Consider the following 23,549-nt stretch of genomic DNA (forward strand, 5'->3'; position numbering starts at 1 on the left):
TCTACAAAATACTCTTCCATCTAACAAGTAATCCCTCCAATGTCTCTACATTGGGAAGTAGAAGTATAGCTTAGAAATGAAGAGCTTGGGTTTGAGAGGCCAACCTGGGCTTGAGTCTTGCCAATGCCCTTGACTAAGTGTTTCCTTGTAAAACAAGTTACTATATATATATATATATATATATATATATTTTTTTTTTTTTTTTTTTTTTTGCCTCTATTCATTTGTTCATTTGTTTAAATTTATCCATCCATCATATTTATTAAGTTCTTACTATGTGCAGGCACTATTCTAGATACTGGAGGTAAAGTAGGGTTTAAGCAAAGTTTCTACTTCAATCCCTGGAGCAGGGATTGGAATTTTAAATTGTGTTGTCTAGGAATATTCTCATTAAGGTGACATTTGAGCAGAGAACAGAAAGAGTATAGAATGAGTGATGCTGATGTGTCTTGGGCAAGAGTAGTCCATGTAGAGGATACGCATGTGCCAAGGTTCTGAGGTGGGAACATGCTTGCCATGTTGGAGGACAGCAAGAGGCCAAGGTGGCTGTTGGTTAGTGAACAGTGGTATTGGGACTGATGATGGTGGTGGGGCATTGAGAATATGAGGCAGAGGCTGGATTTTGTAGTACTTGTAGGCTACAGAAAAGATTTTGTATTTTCAGCTGATTGGGACAGAAAGAGGGTGGATAATTTTAATCAGAGAAAGATGTGATCTGCCCTAGGTTTTTTTTTTTTTTTTTTTTTTAAATGGAAATTTGCTTTACTGGGGTATAATCCACATGTCATATAATCACCATTTAAGAGTATACAGTTCACTGGTTTTTAGTGTATTCACAAGGTTTTATAGGAATTACCACTGTTTTAATTCAGACATCTTTATCACCCCAAAAGAAAAACCCCTACTTGCTAGCATTCATTCCTCATTCTGCATTCCCCCTAGTCCCTGGTAACCACTAATCTACTTTCTATCTTAATAGATTTTCCTATTCTGAGCATTCCATGTAAGTGGAATTATATAATATGTGGCCTCTTATGTCTGGCTTCTTTCACTTAGCATAATTTTTTAAGTCTCATCCATGTTTTAGTTTGTGTCAGTACTTTGTTCCTTTTCAAGGCTAAATAATATTGCATAGTATGTATGTATCACATTTTCTTTATCCATTATCTGTTGCTGAACATTTGGGTTGCTTCCACTGTTTGGCTATTGCAAATAATGCTGTGAACTTGGGTGTACAGGTATTTGTTTGAGGCTCTGCTTTCACTTCTATTTCAGGTAGATACCAAGAAAGGGAGTTTTCTGGGGGTGCCTGGGTGGCTCAGTCGGTTAAGTGTCGCACTCTTGGTTCTGGCTCAGGTCATGATCTCAGAGTTTTGTGAGTGTGGAGCCTGCTTGGAATTCTCTCTCTCTGCTTCCCCACCCTTGCTGTCTCTGTCTCTCAAAATAAATAAATAAACTTAAAAAAAAAAAAAGGAAGGGGAAATTCTGGATCATATGGTAATTCTCTGTTTAACTTTCTGAGGAACTACCATACTGCTTTCCACAGCAGCTGCATCATTTTACATTCCAACCAGCAATACATGAGGGTTCCAATTTCTCCACATCCTAGCCAACACTTGTTATTTTCCATTTTTAAAATAATAATCATCTTAATGAGTGTGAAGTGGTATTTCATTGTGGTTTTACTTTGCATTTTCGTAATTACTAGTGGTATTGAGCATCTTTTCACGTGCTCATTGGTCATTTGTAAACCTTCTTTGGAGAAAAAAATTTCTTTGCCCATTTTTGAATTGGGTGATTTATTCTGAGTGCTTAGTTGTTGGAGTTCTTTATATGTTCTGGATATTAAACTCTTACCAGATACATGATTCGCATATATTTTCTCCCATTCTTTGGGTTGCATTTTCCACTCCCTTGATAGTGTCCTTGATGCACACATAAAAGATGTTAATTTTCATGAAATGAATTGATTTATTTTTGTTGTTGTTGTTGTCTGTGCTTTTGCTGTCATATCCAAGAAATCATTGCCAGATCTAGTGTCCTAAAGATTTCCTCCAGGTATTTTCTTCTAAGAATTTTATAGTTCTAGCTCTTATGTTTAGGTCTTTGATCTATTTTGAGTTACTTTTTGTTTATGGTATAAGGTAAGTATCTAACTTCATTCTTTTGCATATGAGTATCTAGTTTTCCCAGAATGATATGTTAAAAAGACTGTCTTTACTCCATTGGAGTAAATATATTTTGTATATTTGACCATATATACGAGCATTTATTTTGGGGCTCTCTATTCCATTGGTTTAAATGTCTATACTTATACTAGTACCACACTTTCGATTTCTATAGATTTGTAGTAAGTTTTGAATCAGGAAGTGTGGTATCAAAGAACTAACTTTGTTCTTCAAGATTGTCTTGATTATTTAGGGCTGCTTGTGATTCCATGAGAATGACAGAAGAGTTTCTCTATTTCTGCAAAAACATCATTAGGATTTTGATAGGGATTGTATTGAATCTATAGATCAACTTGGGTAATATTATCAGATTGACCAATATTGTCTTCCAGTGTGTGAACATAGGATATTTTTCCATTTATTTATGTTTTCTTTAATTTCTTTCAGAAATGTTTTGTAGTTTTCTTTTTCAGTGTACAGGTCTTTTACCTCCTTAGTTGAACTTATTCCTATTTTTAAGTTTATTTATTTTGAGAGAGAGAGAGAGTGAGTGCAAGCAGGGAAGAGGGGCAAAGGGAGAATAAGACTTAAGCATACTCCACACTTAGTGTGGAGCCTGACATGGGCTCAATCTCATGACCACAAGATCATGACCTGAGCCAATATCAGGAGTCAGATGCTTAACTGACTGGGCCACCCAGGCTCAGTTGTTTTACTTTCTTGATAGTGACCTCTGATGCACTGAAATATGTAATTTTGATGAAGTCCAGTTTATTTGCTTTTTATTTGGTTGTACTTTTGTTATCATTATCTAAGAAACCATTGACTAATTCAAGGTCTGATTTTTTCCTGGGCCTTAATACATAAAGGTAACTAAGTAATGACACAGATAGAGAGTAATGCTATTGAAAGAACTTACTACTTACAGTTTCTCCAGGAGAAAGGAGCATGGCAGGCCATGCAGGCCACATGAAGAAAGCACCAGATTTGGTTAGGAGGCAGAAAGGAGCAAGGGAAAAGCCTAAACCAGAGCTTTTATTGGGGTTTCTACAGATAAGGCAAGGGCAGGCAGGGTAGCCCCCTTATGACTGGCTATTTTGAATAACAATGGTGGGTTCTGGACTGTAGGGGTGATTTTTAGTGATCTGGTACTTGGCCCTGAGTGATACAGGGCAGGGGAAATATTGGCTTGATGTGTGAGTTTGATAAATTGGCTTGGGAGTATGGACTCAGGTTTGGTCAGAAGGTTTGTAAGAGGATTTTTGCGTATTCACAAAAACTGGATTACAGGGGAGATATAAACAAGTTTGGCTGTTAGTTTGGCCCTATGATTAATAAATGCCAAATGGGGGGTGCCTGGCTGGCTCAGTTGAGCATGCAACTCTTGATCTCAATGTTGACTTCAAGCCCCACATTGGGTGTAGAGGTTACTTGAAAAAAAAAAAAAAAAAAAAGGCCAAATAGGCAAATACAGAATCTAAGAAAACGGAACAATGTTGTGATGATTTACCTCTATTTCCTTTTAAGAGTTTTATGGTTTTAGGGGCGCTGGGGTGGCTGAGCCTGTTGAGTGTCCACATTCAGCTCAGGTCATGATCTAATGGTTTGTGAGTTCGAGCCCCGCATCGGGCTCACTGCTGTGAGCACAGAGCCCACTTCAGATCCTCTGTCCTCCCCTCTCTGGGCAACCCCCTCAAAAATAAATAAAAACATTAAAAAAAAAGTTTTATGGTTTTAGCTCTTACTTTTGGTCTTTGATTCATTATTAAGTTTTATATGTGGTGTAAGGTAAGGATTTGATTTCATTCCTCAGAATGTGGATAGCTGTTGTACCAGCTCCATTTCCAACTTTTCTTTCTCTACTGAATAGTTTTCTTAGGTGTTAATGAAGTCACTTCATACTCAGAGTGTGGGGAGAATGGGAGTGAGAAAGTAGGAAAGTACATGAAGTTAGAGAAGCAGGGAAGTGAGAAAGCAGGGAAGTACATGAAGTTAGAAAAATCAGTCAAGATCATGGTAGCTTAGACAGGGTGGCAGCAGCTGAGGTAGTAAGAAATGGTTAGGTTCTGGATATGTTTTGAAACTGACAATATTTGTTGATAGTTAATTTTAGTATATGAAAGAAGAATTGGTGGTGACTACAAGATTTTAGGGCTGCATAGCTAGATGAATATGGTTGCCATTTACTGAGCAAGATGGGGAATATGTGAGAGGAGCAGGGGTGTTTTCTTTTACTGTTCTTGGGAGGAGCAGAAGTGGGACTTGAAAGAATCAGGACTTTGGTGCTTGATTGACATCCAAGAAAGGGTGTTGATAAGACAATTGTATATATGAACTGGGGGATCAAGGTATGAAATCTAATTTGGAGATACATATTTGCAGATTGACAACATATAAAAGATATTCAAAATTATGAGATTGGATGATAAACTCCTTAAATGCTATTCAAATGTGGTCAGGTGACTGGTGGATGGTTATAGAACTGTTACCAATTTGCTGTGAATTAACTACAAAAATTTAGAATAAGCAAGTGATATTGTTGTAACCTTCAAGCATTTGATCATTTTTGTTATTTCATATCTATTGCATTTTATAGTGGTTTGCGATGGATTAAAATTTTCACCTGGTCCTTCACCACAGCTAGTTTGAGCAGCACTGACATGGTGAGTGAGTGAGTCTAGAAAGAACAGATAGAAGGACTGAGCCCTGGGACACTTGAATATTTACTGGTCAGGGAGTGAGAATAATCCATCAGTAAAGAAAACTGGAAAGGAGCAGCCAGTAAGTTGGAGGAAAACCAGAAAAGAGTGGTGTTTCCAAAGCCACAAGAAGAAAGTATGCCAAAAGCTGCTGACAGGTTATGTAAGATGAACACTTAAGAATTGACCTTTGGATTTAGTAATAGGACATTCCCTATTGGTGACCTTTAGTGAGCAGTATTGGTCAGCAGTGGGTATAGAGCTTGATTCAAATGGGTTCAAGAGAGAGTGGGAGATAGTATTATCTATGTAATATTTGGGTTAAAAATATTTAACTTCAGTCTAATATAGGAAGAAGCAGAGAAGTCCTAACTGAGGGGGCAATCTGTAGAAACTACTGGCCTGGACTCAAAAATGTTGAAGTTGTAAAAGATTGAAAAAAAAAAAAGAGTAAGGATGTATTCTAGATTATTGGAGACAAAAGAGACTTGGTGAATAAATGCAATGCTTGATTCTTGGTTTGATGCTGGATTTTAAAAAAATAATTGAAGGACACTATTGGGACAATTGAGGACACTTGAATGTGGACTTTTATTCAGTAATGTTGTGTCAGTGTTAAACTTACTTTCCTTCCTTCCTTCCTTCCTTCCTTCCTTCCTTCCTTCCTTCCTTCCTTCCTTCCTCCCTCCCTCCCTCCCTCCCTCCCTTCCTCCCTTCCTTCCTTCCTTCCTTCCTTCCTTCCTTCCTTCCTTCCTTCCTTCTTTCGTGTGTTAAACTTCCTTAGTATGATGGTCGTGTGGTGGTTCTCCCTTGTTAGGCTAGGGATTAATTGTAGATGAAGTATTTGAGAGAGGAGGTGTTCTGGTGTTTACAAATGACTTTCAAGTGGTTCAGCTAATTAACCAAAAGTAATTGTGTGCATATGTGTGCAGAGAGAGGAAGAGGAGTAGGGAGAGAAAAAAGCAAATTTAAGTGAAAGGTGTATAGAGTTTCATTTAATTATTCTTGCTCCTTTTCTGATATTTTGGGGGAGGAGTAGTGAGTAATATTATTTCAAAGAGATTTGGTGAAAAGAAGATTATAGAAATCAGGTGATAGCTGGAAAAGGTCATGGAGCTTTTTTGCCCTCTTTTAAAAATGTAGATGGGTGATATTACATTATGTTTGTATGTCAATGAAATTATCCAGTAGAGAAGGAAAAGTTGATGTGTGAGAGAGGAAGAACAATTGCCAGGGTGTTTTTGAATAGGCAAAAATGGAAGACACATCTAGGTACATATGGAAATACTGGCCTTAGGAGCTTTGACAGTTTATCCACAGTAGCCTTGGTTACCTCAGTTTATCTGTAAAAGATTATGCATGTAAAGTATATGGCATAGTGCCTGCAATTAAGCCCTCAGCTCTTCGTTATAGAAGTTAGTGCAATGCCTATTATTAGTAAACTTTCAAAAAAAAACCAAAACAACCCAGTAGTTTATTACTGTTTTTATTATTAGCAGGTCATAATTACCTGTTAGAAGCTGTAAATTCTTCAGAAAAACAAATTAGTGTTAAAACCCCAAAATTCTACCTAGTAAATTGGAAGATGTAATGGGCTTTATTAAATGATCGATGAGTCAGACAGCATCCCACCTAACAAGTAGAGGAAAGCTCCAAAGGGATATAGAAAGGGAAAGGTTTTTAAAAGCAGGACAAGGAAGTTATAAACAGAAAAAAGCGTTATTTATTTGAGGTGAGGTCACCTACCTTTGGGGATGAAAGTATTTAAGTCGGTGGATTATCTCATATTCCCGTGAGGGATGGGGAGGGCACATGTGACAGATTACCCTTATTGGTGCTGACCAGAAAATTCTTGGCCGATAAAGACTACATTTCTGGGAGAGGTTATAAGAGCAATTAGGTTAGGTATTAAGCCTCAGTTTGGTGACTTGGCCTAAATGATATTTAGGGCCTGTAGATTTGTTTGTTTTGTTTTTTTGATATGAGAAAGATCCCAAACCAAGTTAAATGAACAATAGTGTACCTTAGAAAAGCCACAGGATATTCATGACTGGCTTTGGTCACTTAAGGGAAGAGAACAACTAAATTTCAATATGGGGAAGGAGAAAATCTAGGCCTTCAATGATAAGGGGCTTTGTTGGGGCAAGTTGGTTATGTAAGTTCTCTTGGCCTGGTTCATACCATTTATTTTAGGTGTAGCTCTCTGAAATAAAAATCATTTTCATTTTTAGAAAGCTATTTCATATTTAAGCCCACCTTCATATTTTTCAGTGCATTAAAAAATCTAGTCTAGAATATCAGACCTATCAGACCTAACTCCTCTCAGACCTAGAGGAGCTGATAATCTTGTTGAAAGTATACAGAGGCACCTGGGTGGCTCAGTTGGTTAAGTGCCCAACTCTTGATTTCAGCTCAGGTTGTGATCTCATGGATTAGTGAGATTGAGCCCTACATCTGGCTTTGTGTTGATGGTGATGAGCCTGCTTTGCATTCTGTCTCCCTCTCTCTCTGCTCCTCTCCTGCTCACAATCTCTCTCTCTCTTTCTTAAAAATAAATAAATAGGTGCGCCTGGGTGGCTCAGTAGGTTAAGCATCTGACTTTTGATTTCATCTCAGGTCATGATCTCATGGTTTGTGGGTTTGAGCCCTGTGTTGGGCTCTGCACCATCAGTGTGGAGTCTGCTTGAGATTTTCTCTCCCTCACTCACTTTCTGTCTCTCTGCCCCTCCCCCACATTTGCTTTTTCTCTTTCCCTGTCAAAATAAATAAACTTTAAAAAATAAACATTTAAAAAAAAGTAGACATATCTGTGGAAAAAGAATTGAGAAAATGAAGTTCTAAAGTTATTTTTATTTGTTTTCCAAGCTATGGGAGTATTATATTTTGCTTTTCCTCAATTGGACCAGCACTGAATGGCTTCCCTTCCCCAGTTCTGTGAGGGGGGCCTCCTTTGGCACTTCCTTTCAAATAAGTTTTTGTTTGTTTGTGAATTTCAGCACTGGTAATAATTAGACCCTACACTTTAGGAGTTCAGTGTAAATAGTGTTTATGTCTCTACCCAGAAAGTAAAACTTTTCTAATACCTATTACAACTTAAAGTAATTTTCCTTATATTTCTTGAAATGTCATTGCTTTATTTCTTTGAGGCTATGAGCAGTTAGTTCAGTGGAGGTGAAGAATGGACTATAGGAGTAAAGAGGTAGCTGAAGCACCTGTCATAGTGTGTGTGTTGATATTGGTGACCTTTATTCTTAGAGTCCTTGGGGATAGTTATCTTTTTGCATTGTTGGCTTACTCATTTGGGCAGTGGACTTAGACATCGGATATTGGATGAAAGTGAATGCCAAGTGTGTGCAATGATAGGCAGCGAGCAGGGAGGAGTTCCTGGGGCTCAAGGATATGATGTGTCTCACTTTGCCCCTGTGAAACTGACATGTGAAACAGTATTATGTACTTTCCCACTCTGATGCAACTTGATGGTATTTGCCTGGATAAATGCTTCTGGAGAATGTTCTAAAAAGAGATACCACCTGCTACACATAGTAAACCCTTTGTGTTATATCTGTGGTGCCTGCTATAGGGCTATGGTTTCTCTGTGAACTTTGAAAATCAGGAAATTTTTGTAGCTTTAAGCATGTTGAAGGCCAGAGTGATAGCTTTGTGCTACACTTTATAGTCTGTCTTTTTAAAAAAAAATTTTTTTTTAACGTTTATTTGTTATTAAGAAACGGAGAGAGAGCATGAGCATGGGAGGGGCAGAGAGAAGGGAAGACACAGAATCTGAAGCAGGCTCCAGGCTCTGAGCTGTCAGCACAAAGCCCAGTGCGGGGCTCGAACTCACAAACTGCAAGATCATGACCTGAGCTGAAGTTGAATGCTTAACTGACTGAGCCACCCAGGCGCCGCCCCCCCCACCTTTTTAAAAATTGGGCTTCTATAGGAATTGATTTCACATAGGTACACTATCTCTCTAGTGGGAAGGCAGGAATTGGCAGAGTTTGGCAGGGATGGAAAAATAGTCATCACTAATTTCCTAGCAGGACCCATTTTGTTGTTAAAAAATAGATATGGTTTGTCAGTGACCTGTGAGTATGTGGACATAGGACTTGAAAATTGAAAAGTTTTGAGAGCCCATTTTGTTACTGTTATTTTTAGAATTGCTGTTGTTATGCTAATCATCCTCACATTTTTATCTCTAGACCTCACAACTACCAATTCACTATAATCTACTTGGATATCACAGAAATATCTCAACTTTAGCATTTATAAAACTGAAGTCATTGCCTTTCACAAAAACCTGCTCCTCTCATATTCTCTAGCTCACTAAATGGTACCACTTCCTGATAGAAAACTTTGTTATTCTTGTTACCTTCCTCTTCCTTATACCTATAACTCCTTTCTATTATACCTCAAATATCTCTTAATTTCCTCTACTTCTTTCTACTACCACTGGTATGTCCATATAGTCCAAGCCATTGTAATCTCTTGGCTCTACTACTGCTATAACTTCCTAACTAGTCTTTCTTTGTCTATCACCAGTCTGTCACCCATCTATTACACAATAGCTGGAAAAAAAGCTTTTTAAAGTGCAGATTTGATTATTAGATGTTTATGTGAACTTGCTTAGTGAATTTTTTGTTACTCTTAAGATGATACCTGAAAGTCTTGACATGGTCCATAAGACTATATACACAATCTGGTTCCTGTCTTTGTCTCCATGTTTTGCACAGTATGTTCCCTGGACCTGGAATGCTCTTTCATATTTACCTTGCTAGCTCCTACTTTCCGTCAAATGTCTGCTTTTATCTCACTTCCTTATGAAAGGCTTTTCTGACCTCACCCTTACCTTGCTGTCCCTAGACTAAGTTGGATTTCCCAGAATGTACTTTTCCCTGTACTTTTCCTTTATAGCTTTTACAGCAGTTGTAAAGAATTAGTTGTCTGTCTTTTCCCACTGGATGATCTGTTAGTCTGCTTGGGCTGCCATAACAAAACACCACAGGCTTGGTGACTTAAATGACAGAAATGTATTTTCTCAGTTCTGGAGGCCAGATGTCTAAGATCTAGGTGCCAGCAGCATCAGTTTCTGGAGAGGGCTCTCTTTCTGGCTTGTAGATAATGCTTTTTGCTGTGTGCTCACATGGCCTTTTGGAGGGGAGTGGGAGGGGGGAAGGGTATGTGTGTATGAGAAAGATTTTTTTTTTCCTGCTTATAAAGCCACAAGTCCTTTCAGATTAGGCCCCACACTTATGATCTCATTTAATCTTAATTACTTCCTGAAGACCCTATCTCCAAATATAGCCACATTAGGGGTTAGGGCTTCAACATTTGACTTTGGGGTGGTAGGGGTACTGTTTGGTCCATAGCAAATGGTAAGTTCCATGAGGTCAGGACCCATGTTGTATGGGTATACTCTGTCCTTGAGCCCTGGTATAAAGTTTAATACATAGTGGGCAGTTAGGCCTGTTCCTAACATTTGTTTGTCCTGGAACAAGAACATAAATAGAGATATTAAGTTAGATTTTTATGTAATGCTAACAAATTGTAAAATAAAACACCTTCTATTTTCCTATCCTGAGACATACATAGTTTCATAATAACAAATTACAAAAATAATTGTGTGAAGCTGTTGGTTTTTTTTTTAATGTTTATTTATTTACTTAGAGAGTGAGCAGGGGAGGTGCAGAGAGAAGGAGAAAGAGAGAATCCCAAGCAGGCTGTGTGCTGTCAGTGCAGAGCCTAATGTGGGGCTTGAGCCCAAGAACTGTGAGATCAGGACCTGAGCCAAAACCAAGAACTGGATGCTTAACCGACTGAGCCACCCAGGTGCCCACCCGTGAAGCTATTGATTTTAAAAAATGAATGTGATATTTTGTCTAACTCAATATTAATGAGGCAGATGTTGCAGCCAGTTCAGAGAAGTGAAAGAAACATAGCTTTATATGTTTAAAGAAATGTTGAACTATATTTATAAATGGTTACTAAACTGGAGTTTTCTGTGGGGAGAAGGGAAGTCATTTGAACCTCAGCTCTACAAAATTTATTTATAATATCTATAGACAAGAACTGTTTGTATCAGTATCAATTACCTATAACTTACAGAGTTGGAAAATAGCTGAAAGGCAATAAAAGGCTAGAACAAGTAATGTATTCTCTAAACAGTACATAGTTTTCCATCAGATGATTGTTATCTCTTCTTTGCTTATTCCAAGTTTCCTTATAGTCTCACCCTTTTGATCTAACGCAATCTCAAATATTATTTTTGATCACAAAACAAGATTGGTCTCATTAAGTTTGGCTTGGTTATTTAAATAGGGGTAGCAATAATGTTAATTTTTCATGTTGACCTTTTTAATTTGCTTTTCTGGAAATTTTGTAAAGAATCTCAGGTTGAACTTTAAAAGCCTCTCTTGTTTTTTTCAATTTTTTTTAAGTTTATTTATTTATTTTGAGAGAGTGTGAGCAGGGTAGGACAGAGAGAAGGGAGAGAGAGAATCCTAAGCAGACTCTGCACTGTCAGCTGAGAGCCTGATGTGGGATGTGAACTCATAAACCGTGAGATCATGACTTGAACTGAAATCCAGAGTCAGACCCTTAACCAATTGAGCCACCCAGGTGCCCCTCTATTATCTGTATTTTGAGTCTAGAAAGCAAGCTTAAGAAATATGCTGTATTATATTTCATCAGCAGTACTGATACATTTGGGTGAATTCTTCTTTTCTCAGTATCCCCCAGATGTCCTAAGGGTCCTGGCCCTTCCAGGAAGTGACCTTCCTTACCACCTAGAAGGGTGGACCCTGGAAAGCTAGGTACCAGGACAGTTTTCCTGGGAGGGTTTTGTAATTACTGGTTCCATAAAATCAACTATAGTTCCTTAAAAGTGGCGTATTATACCTGATTAAATAAGTAAACATCATTCTCAAATACGACATTTCAGGCAAATACTTTTTGTATAACTTTTTTTTACAATGATATTTTAAGGGCATTCAGTAAGTAAATTCAGGAAGACTTTCTCAAATCTCACTGGGGAGAGAGTCTTTGAGAATCATGATTCAGGAATATTGCATTTATAAAAGCAAAGGTTACTAAATTTTTTAGAGTTTAGATAGCTTAAGAAGGAAGAGAGCAGGCTTCCTTGCATATCTAGAAAACAGACATTAAGACAGTATTCCAAAGAAATCACTATAATCATCTCTCATTAGTTCATTTAGTCCTGTGTAATTAATTTTCATTTCACTGGATTTAGTTTAGTGGTCTGCTTCTCAACTAAAAAGAGTTCTGGAAATTCTGACTCAGTCCCGTGGAATGGTCTGGAAGTTGTCCAGTTGTTCATGCAATGGTATCAGAAGCCTGTACCCAAGAGTCTATTCTTTGAAGTGTCAGTAGTTTGAGATACCTGCTACAGTTCTTTTCCAGGGGGCTCTGAGACCATCCTTTATTAAAAAACAAACAAACAGACTTGGCTTCTAGTTTATTGCAGATCCTTCAGACTAGCATCTGTGTAAAACAGAATCTCTCTGTAGATGACAAAGACTTAAAATAGCTGTGGTCAGTTTATACTGGTAATTTTTAAAGGTGAAAGGTCTAATGAGAGTTTACAACATGAATAATGCAGCTAACCAGCAAGTTCTTTCTGTGTCATACAAAAAGAATATTAAAGCCAATTCAAAAACGTTCTAACAAAGTGTCTCTAAGAGTAGTTCTTTTCAAGAACTGTCAAGGAAGACAGTGAATATTATAGCTGATTTCTAAAACATGAATGAACATAATTTTTGCAGAGGAAAAAAATCTTGACATATAACATATAATCTTATGGCATAATATATGTACCAAGGCTATACTAAGGATCTCAAGTAAAAAGATTTAGTAAGTCTGGTATAAGTTCTAGACATCTACCTAGAAGATTCAAATTTTTTTTTTAAACGTTTATTTATTTTTGAGACAGAGAGAGACAGAGCATGAATGGGGGAGGGTCAGAGAGAGAGGGAGGCACAGAATCCGAAGCAGGCTCCAGGCTCTGAGCTGTCAGCACAGAGCCCAACGCGGGGCTTGAACTCACGGACTGTGAGGTCATGACCTGAGCTGAAGTTGGACGCTTAACCGACTGAGCCACCCAGGTGCCCCTAGAAGATTCAAATTTTAAAAGTAAGATTGTTACCAAGTAAGCATTTTATTTATTTATTTATTTTATTTTTTAAAGTTTTTTTTTTTTTAATTTAAATAATCTCTATACCCAACATGGGCTTGGAACTCATGACCCTGAAATCAAGAGTCTCTTGCTCTTCCAACTGAGTCAGCCAAGTGCCCTATTAAGCATTTTGTTTTATTTACCTGTTTTTTATTTTATTTTTTTAATGTTTATTTATTTTTTGAGAGAGAGAGTGCATGTTGAGGAAGGGCAGAGGGAGAGGGAGAAACAGAATCTGAAGCAGTCTCCAGGCTCTGAACTGTCAGCATAGAGCCTGATGCAGGGCTCAAACTCACAAACTGCGAGATCATGACCCGAGCCGAAGTCGGTCGCTTAACCAACTAAGCCATGAAGGTGCTCCTTATTTTTACTTTTTAAATTTTTTTATTAAAAACATTTTTTTTAATGTTTATTTTTGAGAGAGAAAGAGACAGTGCGAGTGGGGGAGGGGAAGAGAGAGAGAGAGGGAGACACAGAATCTGAAGCAGGGCAGGCTCTGAGCACAGAGCCCAACACAGGGCTTGAACCCACGAACTGTGAGATCATGACCTGAGCTGAGGTCGGAGGCTTAACCTACTGAGCCACACTGGCGGCCCATTTACTTTTTTTAAGTTTATTTATCTGAGAGAGACAGAGTGAGAATGGGGGAGGGGCAGAGAGGGAGGGAGAGAATCCCAAGCAGGTTCTGTGCATGGTCAGCGCAGAGCCCAGTATAGGGCTTGAACTCATGAAACCATGAGATCATGACCTGAGCTGAGATCAAGAGTCAGTTGCTTAACTGACCGAGCCACACGGACACCCCCCAAACATTTTAAATAATAACTCAAATTAAGACTGGAAACACTAAACTCTTATTTCCCAAAATCTGGCAAAACACCATTGGGACTTGTAAATAGAAACCTTATGTATAAAGAGGGCATTGACAAATCTCTAAGAGGAGCTTCCCATAAATTATACAATGTTTAGGATATTTATGTTAATTTTACCTGTCCAAATTTAAACTAGGGAGGGCTGAGCGTCTTTTCTGATTTGAGAACTTTTCTCATGAAACTTATCAAAAGTAAAAAAACAAATCTAATTATTTCTAGTACATTTGAAAGGACACCTTGTGATTTTTCCAGGGATCCTATGGGATATCTCTAAGATAGCTTTAGTTAGTAAAAATATACTGAAAGTTTTATTGTTTTCTATATTTAGGATCTGATTTTGGGAAGGCAAACCTTCAAGGAGTTGTCAGTGAAAATGCTTAAGATAGGAGTGTTGGTGCTTGAGAAATAATACCCAGGTATTTTACCAGGGTGACAATAAAACATTTTAAAATGAGCATTGAAGGTAACCAATTTTAAATAACCACAACTTTTTCATGAGGAGCCTTTGTTTGTTTTCTTAAGTAATTAAGGACATAATTAGCCAGTATAAAGCGAAGAAAATTATTCTAATAAGACACAAAATAATTGCTATCTGGGCATATTACACAGAAAAAAAAAAGAATAGCTTTTAATATTGTAGGTGAAGGCGATAAACTGTAAACCAGGGAAATTGGCCCATCAATACTGAACAAACTTAGCTAAGATTTTAACCAGTTCATAGCTTTTCAGACTCGTGGCGTGGTATTATAAACCATGGCAAATAAAATTCTCTTGCTAAGTTTTGTTCATTATTTTCCTTTATATTCTGTAACATATTTACAATTTACTTGAGGACAGTTCTTAGGGGGTCATCAAGGTCAAATTTAATTTAAAAATGTTTTTTTAATTTAATTTATTTAAATTCACATCCAAATTAGTTAGCATCTAGTGCAACAATGATTTCAGGAGTAGATTCCTTAGTGCCTCTTACCCATTAGCCCATCCCCCCTCCCACACCCTCTCCAGTAACCCTTTGTTTGTTCTCCATATTTATGAGCCTTTTTTTTTTTTTAAATGTTTATTTATTTTTGAGAGAGAGAGAGACAGAGTGCGAGTGGGAGAGGACAGAGAGACAGACAGACAGAATCCAAAGCAGGCTCCAGGCTCTGAGCTGTCAGCATGGAGTTGCTGCGGGGCTTGAACTCACAAACCGCGAGATCACAACCTCAGCCAAAGTCAGATGCTCAACCGACTGAGCCACCCAGGCGCTCCAATGAGTCTCTTCTGGTTTGTCCCCCTTCCTGTTTTTATATTATTTTTGTTTCTCTTCCCTTATGTTCATCTGTTTTATCTCTTTTTTTAATTTTATTTTTTTATTTTTTGAAATTTATATCCAAATTATCATATAGTGCAACAATGATTTCAGGAGTAGATTCCTTAGTGCCCCTTACCCATTTAACCCCTCCTGTAACCCTCAGTTTGTTCTCCATATTTACGAGTCTCTTCTGTTTTGTCCTCCTCCCTGTTTTTATATTATTTTTGTTTCCCTTCCCTTATGTTCATCTGTTTTGTCTCTTCGTCTCTTCATGTCCTCATATGAGTGAAGTCATACGATTTTTGTCTTTCTCTAATTTCACTTAGCATAATACCCTCCAGTTCCATCCATGTAATTGCAAATGGCAAGATTTCATTCTTTTTGACTGCCGAGTAAATACTCCATTGTATATATATACCACATCTTCTTTACCCATTCATCCATCGATGGACATTTGGGCTCTTTCCATACTTTGGCTATTGTTGATAGTGCTGCTATAAACATGGGGGTGCATGTGTCCCTTCGAAACAGCACACCTGTATCCCTTGGATAAACACCTAAGTAGTGCAGTTGCTGGGTTGTAAGGTAGTTCTATTTTTAGTTTTTTCCCTACTGTTTTCCAGAGTGGCTGTACCAACTTGCATTCCTAAAATGATACTAACATGCAGTGCATTTATCATTGCTATCTTAAAATGAATCAATAAGTAAACATTTAAAAATGTCTCAGACTGTCCAGCCAATCATAGTCAACCCATATAATCAAGAGCTAATAATAATGTTTTGAGGTGCTAAGTTTTGAGATTATTTAAGTATGTTAAAGATGTTTGTGTCCTCCCAAAATTCAGATGTTGAAGCCTATCCCCCAATCTTCTGGTATTTGGAGGTGGGGCCTTTGGGAAGTAATTAGACTACCACAACAATCAATATGTAGAATATTTTTATTACCCAAAACATACCTTGCATGGTTTTGCAGTCAATTCTCCTTCCACCCTTGGCTCCAGGCAACCACTGATCTGCTTTTTGGGGCTATAGATTAGTTTTGCCTATGGCAGAATTTCGTATGTGAAAAATCATACAGTATTGACTCTTTTGTATTAGACTTCCTCATGTTCCTCAAGTACTCCTGTTCATTTTATTTATTTTTTTAAAGATTTTTTAAATTTGTTTATTTTTGAGAAAGACAGATTGGGAGTTGGGGAGGGGCAGAGAAAGAGGGAGACACAGAATCTGAAGCAGGCTCGAGGCTCTGAGCTGTCAGCATACTGCCCAACATGGGGCTAGTACTCTTGTTCCTTTTAATGCTTAGTATTTTCTTGTGTAAATCTGCCACTATTTGTTTGGTAGATATTTGGGTTGTTTCCAGTTTTTGGATATTATGAATAAAGCTGCTATGATCATTCATGTACAAGTCTTTTTATGGACATATGTTTTCATTTTTTTGAGGTATATAACTGCGAATGGTCCAGCCATTAAAATAGTACCCTAATCATTGCTACCATCAATGGGAGTAGCTTAGCCATAAACAAACCTAACACAAAACCTGATTATATAGAGGAAAATTAAACTTATAAAAGTAGAGAGTCAACAAAGTTCAGATTGCCACTTAAAATTTACCTTTAGAAGTTAAGAAAAGATATGTGTGGGCAGCCCACATGAGGTACACTTCTCATCTGTGGCTCTGTGAGGTGAATCCATTGGGCATTTTGGTGGAGTACTTGCAGTACTGTTTAACAGGTAATTTTCCAAAAAAGAAAATCATGACTCTTATCTAGATATAAAATGAAAACATTTAAAGATTAAAAAAAAAAAGCCTCATCATTAATGAGGGAATCAGATGTTATAACCAGTTATCAATTTTTTCCATTATCAATATTTATGATTGAAAGTTGGCAAAATATCAAGGATCATAATTTCATTAATATTGTCCCCATATTGATACTCATCTGTTTGAGCAATAAAGTAAAGGCAAGCAATTCATAAATTGTTAAAATGCCTATACTTTTCCTTGGCTTTATTTCAGCAAAATCACTATGTTGTAATTAAGATTGTTTAAAATAAATGGTATTATCTTTATGTCAATTATATCTCAATAAAACTAGGAAAAAATGTTAAATAATTCATCAATATTTTATATTATATATTGAAATTATATTTTGAGTATACTATATTACATTAAATAAGATATATTAAAATTTTAAAAATTGTGTTATCTTGATAACAGTGCCAAATTAACTTTGAGGCATTTTATTTCTTAACATTATTAAAAAATAAGTTCTATTTAGAGGGTGTTTATTCTGCTGCAGATGAACCATGAATTTTGCACATAAACTTTGTGATGGAATTTCATAAATAATGGTCATCATGGAAGATATTGCACAATGTTGTAATATCACCTTATAAATTACTGTCACTTTTATTGCAATTTCACCATTTCTTAAAAGCAACGTCTAGGGCCTTATAACATTTGTTAAGGTCTTCTTTAATCTTTTCAGTGCTGGGATATTATAAACAAAAGCAACAATAGCAGTATGTTCATACTAAATCTTAATATGTTGCTGGTTCCAAAGTAGTCTATAGAGATCAGCTTAGGATTATTTGGCAGTGACTCTTCTTTATAGTCATGTATGGTGAACATAATCTAAGGTGGCCCCCATGGTTTCCTTCTCTGGGTGTTCACACATTTGTGTGTTGCTCCTCCCTTTGAATGTGGACACTACCTTTGACTTGCTTCTAACAGAACAACAGGACATAGTACAGGTGATGAGATATCACTCCTTTGACTATTTTATGGTATGTAAGACTCTGTAGTTAGTAGGCTCACCATAGAGACTGTACTTGTTTGATGAAGTAGGTAGCTATGTTGGAAAAGCCCATGTGGCAAGGAACTGCGGTAGCTTCTAGGAGGTGAGGTGGCTTTCAGTTGATATCCAGCAAGCAGCTAGGGCCCTCAGTTTTACAACCACAAGGAAATGAATTCAGCCAATTACAATACTGGGCTTAGAAGTGGACTCTTCCCCAGCCTAGCCTCCCTTATGAAAACACAACCTAGGCAACACTGTGAATGTCTCACTTTGTGAGACCCTAAGCAGAGGACCTAGCTAAGCTGTGCTTAAATTTTTGATTCACAAAAACTGAAATTAATTAGTTTGTTTAAAGTGGCTATATTTGTGATAATATGTTATTCGATAGAAAATGAATACATGATACAGATGTACTTATTACATTTTCTTGCTTTAATTTCTGTATATTGCAATGTCAGTTTCATTATATCTGGTATGTGGAAATTCTTTTGACTAAATTATTTTTAATCTTTTAAAAGGTGAAAGAGCCAAACTGCTAAACAGATTTCTTTCATTTTTGTCTCCCCATCAAATGGTAAATGTTAAGTGTTTAAGTTTGTAAACTTAAACACTCTTTGGAGTGTTCTCCAAATTCTCTTTGGAGAGTTACATAATTCTCCAAAAATGGTTGTATCATTTTATACTCCCTCTAGTGATATTGAGAGTTCTAGTTGGCCCACATCCATACTAACACTTGTTACGGTCAGACTTTAAATTTTAGTCATTCTAGTGGGTGGGTAGTGGTATCTCACTGTAGTTTTAACTTGTATTTGCCAGATGAAAAATGATGTTGAGCATGTTTCTCATGTACAAATTGGCTATTTGTATATCTTCTTTTGTGAAATGTGTGCTCTCGTCATTTGCTCACTTAAAATGAATTGTTTAGTTTATTATTATTACTAAGAGATGTTTATACATTCCAGGTATAGATCTTTTGTCAGATACGTTGTGACTGTATTCCTCCGTCTATGGCTTGCCTTTTTCCTTTGAAAAATATTTGCAACAGTAACTTTCAAAGAGCAAAAGGTCAACCTCCCTGGTGGTCTAGTGGTTAGGATTCGGCGCTCTCAAAGAGCAAAAGGTCTTAATTTTTATATTGTTCAGCTTGTGAATTTTTATTTTTTTGTGAATTCAATTTGTGAATATTCATCCTATGTACATCCAAGAAATCCTTGCCTGTCCTGAGATCATGAAGATTTTCTCCAGTGTTTTCTTCTAGAAGTTCTGTAATTTTAGCTTTTACATTGGGTTTTAGTCCCTTTTGAATTATTTTTAACTTTAAAAATTGTGATAAAATACATATAACATTTAATTATACACATTCTCAAGTATACAATTTAATGGCATTAAGTTTATTCACAATGTTGTGCAACTATCACCATTATATTTCTAAACTTTTTCATCACCCCAAGTATAAACTCTGTAGCCTTTAAGAAATAAGGCTTTCCCAGCTTCTGGTGGCTCTATTGTACTTTCTGTCTCTATGCATTCACCTATTACAGGTACTTCATGTGAGTAGAATCACACAATATTTGGCCTTTTATGTCTGGCTTATGTCACTTAACATAATTCATTTTGTCCATATCTTAAGTCAATTTTGGTAAGATATTTTTTGAGTTTTTCTTTTTTAATTTTTAATGTTTATTTATTTTTGAGAGAGAGTGTGAGCAGGGGAGGGGCAGAGAGACAGAGGGAGACAGAGCATCCAAAGCAGGCTCCAGGCTCTGAGCTGTCAGCACAGAACCCGATGCCGGGCTCGAACCCACAGACTGTGAGATCACAACCTGAGCTGAAGTCGGACGCTTAACCGACTGAGCCACCAAGGTGCCCCTTGAGGTTTTTAATTTATGTTATTGGCATAAGTTGTTCCTGGTATTCTCATTCTTTTATTGTCTGTTGAAGTGTTGCGATAGCCCATCTTTTATTCCTAAGAATGGTAATTTGTGTTTTCTCTCCTTTGCTTCTTGATTTGTCTTACTAGGAATTTTTTTTTTTTTTTTTTTTTTTTTTTTTTTAGAGTAAACTCTACATCCAATGTGGGGCTTGAACTCACGACCCCAAAATCAAGAGTCACAGGCTCTAAACTGACTGAGCCAGCTGGGTGCCTCTGTCTTACTAGGATTTTTATTAATTTTATTAATATTTTCAAAGAACCCACTTTTGGCTTTGTTAATTTTTTCTATTTTTTCTTTTCTGTCATTGGTTTCCTTTTAGAAGCATGTCCTAAACCATTGAGGCTGCCTCTAGACCTCATGACAGGGCTCTTCTGTTCCTGCCCCCCCCCCCTTTTTTTTTAATTGAGATGTAGTTGACAGACAGTGTTTTAGTCATTGATTTCTGCCTTTACTTGTATGTATTCTTATATTTTGATTTTTAAATTTTAATTGGCTTTTCTTTTTTCAGTTTTTAATCTAGAGGCATAAATTAGTGTAAGCATTTTATTTTTTATTTTTTTATTAAAAAAAAATTTTTTTTTAACGTTTATTTTTGAGACAGAGAGAGACAGAGCATGAATGGGGGAGGGTCAGAGAGAGAGGGAGACACAGAATCTGAAACAGGCTCCAGGCTCTGAGCTGTCAGCACAGAGCCCGACGCAGAGCTCGAACTCACGGACCGCGAGATCATGACCTGAGCCGAAGTCGGACGCTTAACCGACTGAGCCACCCAGGCGCCCCTAGTGTAAGCATTTTAATGTAAGCATTTAAAGCTATAATTTCCTTCTAAGTGCTCCTTTAACTTCATACTATAAAGTTTGATATGTTGTGTATTCATTTTAAATTAATCTAAATTATTTTCTAATTTCCTTTGTCATTTCACCTTTGATCAATAGCATATTTAGAAGTGTGGTTTAATTTCCAGATGTTGGGGAATTATGTAAAAATTGTAATTGATTTTGAATTCTGTTGTGTTCAGATAACATACTTTATAGGATTTCAGTCTTTTGAAATTTCTTGAGATTTCTTTTATGGTCTAGCCTGTGGTCTTTCTTGATGTATGTTCAATGTATGTTTGATTAGCTACCCGGCATTCTAACTGGTGCCTTCTCAGCCTGGGATGTTTCCCTTTTTTCTGGGTTTGCATTTTTGTGTTGCCTTTTCCCAGTGCCTGAAAACTACTGCTTCGTATACTTTGTCTAGTTTTATGGGGCTTTGTAGCAGAATAGCTAGTTTTGTTCTCCTTCATACAGTTTGTCTAGTTTTATGGGGCTTTGTAGCAGACTAGCTACTTTTGTTTCCATAACTCTCATAGTTGCAGGTGAAAGTTTGACAGTCTTAATGCCTAAAATTGAGAGTTTTTTCTTAGTTCTCTCATAAGTGAGAACCTGTATTTTGTTTCAAGTTAATGAAAGTGTCATTTCTACTTTGTCATTTTCCTCCTTAGATAACTTATTACATATAACAAAGTTGTTTAACATGACTTTTGTCCCTGTTATAATCTATAGAACTGAGTTTTATTTATATATATATATATATATATATATATATTTTTTTTTTTTTTTTTTTTTTTTTTAAGTTAGGTATGATTTTTCTTTTTCCAGTAAAATTAATCATTTCAGTCTTTATTCAGTCTTGCTAGTGACCATTTGTTTCATCATTTTTCAACCAGCTTAAATCTTTAGTCATTTTAGCTTCAAATTTCAAAATAATTTACATTAAACCTGTAAGTTTTTCTCTATTTTCTGTGATCACGTTGCTGTTAAACCACAGGAGGAAAAAAAAAAAAAACACCTTTCTACTTGGCTAAACATTAGATAAATAATATTAAGAACAATTATACATGCATCTATATTGGCATTTACTTCTGTTCTTTGACTATGATGGCTTATTTCCTGTTTATTCAATCTTTTCTTTAGTGCTAATAATTGTATGTGTGCCTTCTGTGTGCAGTGAAGTCTGTTCACTTTCGTTAATTTTGTTTTTTAATTTAAGCAGTACAACTTATTTGTAGATTTTTTATTTCTTAAGTTCTACTTTCCTGCTTTTTCTATCTCTGTCATGATTACATCTTGTACTCATTATTATAATGATCTATAGGATTTAAAAAGAAAATGTACTTGTATTCAGAGAGTATCAAGTTTGAATACATATATTTTATAGTTTTCAAAAATATATTGCAAACTATAAAAATATGGAATGCTTCCTGAACTTGTGTGTCATCCTTGCCCAGGGGCCAGCTAATCTTCTCTCTATCATTCCAGTTTTAGTATATGTGTTGCCAAAGTGAGCACAAGTTTGAATATATTTTTATAAAAATATAAAGTAAAAAATTGAACATTTTCATGCTTTTAAAATTATTTTGTTTTTAAGTATTTTAAATTATTTACCCTAAATTTAAGAATGTTGTGATTTCGGGGTACCTGGGTGGCTCAGTCGGTTAAATGTCTGACTTCAGCTCAGGTCATGATCTCACATTTCGTGAGTTTGAGCCCCGCATTGGGCTCTGTGCTGACAGCTTGGAGCCTAGAGCCTGCTTCCGATTCTGTGTGTCTCTCTCTCTCTGCCCTTCCCCTGCTCACACTCTGTCTCTCACTCAAAAATAAATAAACATTAAAAAAATTTAAAAATTTTGTGATTTCTGGATACATCTGAGTATGTATTTTTTTTTAATGTTTATTTATTTTTGAGAGAGAGAAAGTCAGAGGGAGAGTGAGAGAGAGAATCCCAAGCAGGCTACGTGCCATCAGTGCCTGACATGGGGCTCGAACTCATGAATCATGAGATCATGACCTGAGCCAAAATCAAGAGTTGGACACTTAACTGATGAGCCACCCAGGTGCTCCTAAGTATATATTTTTATAGATAACATTTTAATTTTAGCATTAACTATACAATTATCACCATTAAAAATTAGCCTTTGGCCTTAACATATGTTATGTCTAGGCCTGCACATAAATAAACTTACTGGTGATATGAATTCCTTAATTCTGCAAAATGTTCCTCAGCTGCCATGTGCTCTGTTATGAATACTGAGGTAAATGATAAATATCTTTAGAACCATGAATTGGAACAGAAAGAAATTAAGTAAATAGTTGTTGGGTTGTATTTAGAACCATACTTGGATTAGACAAGAAATCTATTTTATTCATGTTATCTGAGAGGAGGAAGGATTTGACAGGTTAATTAATTTGTCTTTTTGCTTACTTCTAAGGCCCTTTGCTGTTCAGATACTTTATAATCTCAGCAGAATTCTTTCTGAAGTTTGCAGTTTCACAGTCCATAACAGCAATCTGACATGGTTGTCTTCTTAAAAAATACAAAGGAAGAAACATGTGGGCAACTGTTTTCCTGAGGTTTGAATAGTGTAAGTCATGAGAATGGATTTTTAGGGTTCTACTTTGTCAGTACAGAATTCTAAGTCACAAGTGTGATAGAAGCAACCCATTTCTTTAATGAATTTATTTTTGTGTATTTGTTATTTTGCAGAACTGCTAAAGTGAGAAGCCTGTGGCAGAGACCCTTCTTGCCTGGCCTAAGGATAGTAATGCAGTTGA

At 36.5% G+C, this 23,549-nt stretch overlaps 1 protein-coding gene and 1 non-coding gene across 4 annotated transcripts in view; one reads left to right on the forward strand and one right to left on the reverse strand.

Annotated features, from left to right (window-relative positions):
- The window catches only part of MAST2 (microtubule associated serine/threonine kinase 2), a 206,949-nt gene that overhangs the window by 80,044 nt on the left and 103,356 nt on the right, over positions 1 to 23,549 (forward strand). The gene's annotated exons all lie outside the window — the stretch shown is intronic.
- Positions 22,181 to 22,286, reverse strand: LOC122241652. The gene has a single exon (XR_006221892.1). It is a non-coding gene; the product is annotated as a U6 spliceosomal RNA (small nuclear RNA).

The sequence above is a fragment of the Panthera tigris genome, chromosome C1, assembly GCF_018350195.1.
Source record: "Panthera tigris isolate Pti1 chromosome C1, P.tigris_Pti1_mat1.1, whole genome shotgun sequence".
Lineage (NCBI taxonomy): Eukaryota > Metazoa > Chordata > Mammalia > Carnivora > Felidae > Panthera > Panthera tigris.